Below are 4,165 nucleotides of genomic sequence, written 5' to 3'. Positions count from 1 at the left end.
GGAGAAGGCAACCCACTCCAGTATTCTTGCCTGGGAAATCCCACGGACAGAGGAGACTGATGGGCTACAGTCCATGAGGTGGCAAAAGAGTTGGACATGACTTAGCAACTAAACAACATTTCACCACTGTTTCAGGAAAAAATGTTTTTCTTAGCTTAAGCTTTAAAGTGTCACAATCACCCAGTCAGTTCAGTCACTCAGTCGTGTCCGACTCTTTGCGACCCCATGGACTGCAGCACGCCAGGCTTCCCTGTCCATCACCAACTCCCGAAACTTGCTCAAACAATAATAAATATATTCAGAGAATTCATTTGCATCATTTCAGGTACCTTGATTGGTATGTATATTATTATGTATATTAGTATAGTATGTATATTTTGTTCCCATAAATTTGGGAAATGTAAGTGAATATGTGTATGTCAAGGACACCTTTGATCTGTAATCATAATGAATTAATATCTAGTACTCTATGCTTTCTGGACATTATGAAATACAAAAATAAATGCCCTCAAAATGCTCAGAGTCTAGTTGGGGAAACAACCATTTCATTGCTGCCAGAAACTGACCTCATTGTCTTGCTAGCAGCTACTGACTGTGGTCCAAGATTCTAAAAAAAGACATCCCAACTCACAAGTCAGCTCCAAATTGCAGAAGAAATACAGTTGCACATTTACCACCAGTTCCCTTGTCTTCCTTTTCTATCTCCCGGTGCTACCTCATCTACTGTCTGTTCAAGGAGAAATGTGTTGCTGAGCCTTTGTTCTACTTACACATTAAAATGTAGGATTGAGGACATCCATTCACATGGGTCAGGACACTGGGCTTTAAAATTTTTAGATTATTCATAGAAATTATTGCTCTGAGTTACCTAAATATCTGCCTTAGTTCTTTAAAAGTATACTCGTAGGATAAGATTGAGTCATATTCAAAAGAATGTTTGTTTATCCACTTATCTGGTACACCAGAAAAGGGAGCCATATTTATCCAAATCTGAGTTGCTTGGCAACTGCATCAGCTTTCCATTCTAGTTAACCAGCTGTGGATGGAGCTGTTAGAGTCCAAGGACTGAGCTAACACTCACATATTCACAGAAGGCCTAGATCTACAGCCATCCTGGCCTACGATCTCGATAGAATCAATGCTTCTGGCATTTATAAGATAATAAGCTCCCAGATTTGAAAGGGGCCCAAAATGTTATTTAATCTAAGTGCCATCTTGTCTATAACTTCACTGCTGAGCTCTGGACCAACCGCTGCATAAACATCTGCCAAATTCAGTGAACTATTAAACTCAAAACTTTTTTCAACAGTGCCTTAGCATGCTTGAGTTTAAACAGATGGTGAGATTTCCAAATAATAACAGTGTTTATGTTTCAACATTTTTTGTTCTCTGATTTTCTTAAAAGGACACATATTCTTTTTGCCATGAAGAAAACCATTATTGTCTATCCCATCTTTGAACAGTTTTTACCCTTAAAAATTCTTCCTTAGACTGAGACAAAAATCTCTCTTTTAATTCTCCCCATTAAAGATAGTTTACCTCTTGGTGCCTTATAGATCAAATCTAATTTCTTTCCCATATAACAACCTAGCAGCATTTTATCTTCTAAGTTTTTCTTTGAGGCTAAATTCTCCTTTTCTTTAATCAAACCTTGCATATATAGTGCCAAGTGATTTTGATCACTTGTCTCTAAATTTAAACTAGTTTTCATATATTGTTTTGAAAGTGCTACTCTAAGAGTAGATCATAGCCTTCCAGGGGTCACAGAATAGGTTGGGACTATGCCTTAACTTGAATTGATGCCTTGCTTCTAGTAAGGCAACTCAAAATTGCATGACCTGATTAATACCCATAATATTTGAACTTGATACATTTTGAGTTATTGAAGACAAAAACTTCTGTGGCTTGTCCACACACACAGCTCTTAAACAAAGTCTCCTCCATCATGTTCATATATTTTAGAGTTTGGGGACCCAAATGTAAGACCTTAAATTTACCCTGCTAAATCTCATCTTATTTAATTCTGTCCCTTGGGCTAATCAGTCAAAGTATCCTGATTCTTCTCTCCAATATATCCTTTCTTTCAGCTTAGGGTCATATAAATATGTGATGAACCACATTGTTTATACTCTTCCACAAGTAGATGACAAAAATGTTTAATGGATGCAAAGGACAGAATCCCATTGTAAATCTTGAGACCTATCACCAGACTGACAGTGATCCATTGATCCACCTTTGATTACAGTCATTGAAGCAGTTACTCATCTTTGCCTCTAGCCCATTATCCACTCTTCATGAGGGATATATGTATCAGGAAGAACCTTGTCAAATGCCTTCCAGGAGCCAGAAGAAGAGAACTAAGATACTGGCCACCTCTTGCCTTCAAGTAACTTATATTACCTCATTTAATTCATTTGGTTAATTAACAAATATTTATTGATCATGTATTATATTCCAGGTGCTATTCTAGGCTCTGGGGCTATACAACAAAACAAGATTTTTTTAAATTCCCATACATATAAGTGTTATCCTCATTTTGCAGAGTAGGAAATTGAGGCCTAGAGAATGGAACCAATTCCCAAAGTGAACATATAATTTCCACCACTACACACACACACACACACACACAATGAGGTGTGGAAGAACACAGAGATAATTACAATCAGCAGTTGTTTCTGAGTGGCACAGAGACTTGGGGATTTGGGAGGCTTCTTCTTTTTATTATTATAATAATATACCCTTTTTTCTGCTAAAAATATCCAGTTTCAGTTATTACTTTTTCAATAAAAGTCTGGTTCATTATGGTTTTATTAGTGGCAGAGTGGGGGAATGGGGAAGGGTAATGGTGAAAGATTAAGGACATGAACTTAAATTCGTTACCTGGAAGAATAAAGACAAATATAAGATATTCTAAATTACTTTGCTGGTATCTTCTGAATTAAATATAGTATTAGTTTTCTCTTTGGAACTGAGAGCACTAAACATCCTCAATCCTTATCCTCTTCTAAGCCATGACTTGGGGCCATGGTACAGTATATATCGGGATTCCCTGATAGTTCAGTTGGTAAAGAATCCGCCTGCAATGCAGGAGACCTGGGTTCAATTCCTGGGTCAGGAAGATCCCCTGGGGAATGGATAGGCTACCCACTCCAGTATTCTTGGGCTTCCCTTGTGTCTCAGCAGGTAAAGAATCCGCCTGCAATGCTGGAGACCTGGGTTCGGTCCCTGGGTTGGGAAGATCCCCCGGAGAAGGGAAAGGCTACCTACTCCAGTATTCTGGCCTGGAGAATTTCATGGACTATACAGTTGCAAAGAGTGTCAGACACAATGGAGCAACTATCACTTCCACAGTATATATAAAAACATATGTGTATCTTTTTTCTCGAAGCTCTTCCCATGTAAGATCGGGGAACTTGCCACATTCTTTTTAACACTTGCATTGTATAATCCTGCAGGAATGTACTATATCTGATTTAATACCAGCCTCCTATTGATGGACAGTTGCCTTGTTTCTAGCCTTCACAATTGAGAGCAATTATTTTAATTTAGTTACTTCAAAATATATAACATATACCAAGTGCCAAGCTGTATTCCAAGCAGTTTACAAAAGTGAGCTCATTTAATCTCTAAAATAACCCTTTGTGGTAGGCACTGATACTGTCATGTCTGCTCTACAGATGAGGAAACTGAGAATAGAGCAATGAAGTGATTTGTCCCTGGTCACACAGCTTAAAAGCAAGAGCTGGCATTCAAACCCAGGCTGCTCTGGCTAAGAATTCGTCTTAACCTTTGATGGGCTTTGATTCCTCTTCATTGCTGCAACATAATTGTCTATTCCTGAAGTAGATCGGTTGCTAGGCATAAGGAATGAAGCATGCTTTTAGTAGCCAGCATTAGCATGTGGGAAAAAACTGAGAAGAGAAAAAATAGATGACAAAATGCATCTAGAGCCACTTTCATTCCACTCTACTGTGCTTACTCCCAACAAGCTCTGCAAAGCATTTTGAAAGGCAGGCAGACCAAACCCTCCCAAGTGCTAAGTTTCCCTTTAAGCAGGAAGTCTCTTCAGCCAGGCACACTGAAATAGAAATGACAGCCCAGCAAAGATCATCAGCTTTTAAATCTTGCAGAAAAATAATACAGACACTAATGTAATTTTGTATAA

The sequence above is a fragment of the Cervus elaphus genome, chromosome 7 (assembly GCF_910594005.1).
Source record: "Cervus elaphus chromosome 7, mCerEla1.1, whole genome shotgun sequence".
Taxonomy (NCBI): Eukaryota; Metazoa; Chordata; class Mammalia; order Artiodactyla; family Cervidae; genus Cervus; species Cervus elaphus.
The sequence above is the reverse complement of the archived record's forward strand: the minus strand, read 5'-3'. Positions refer to the sequence as shown.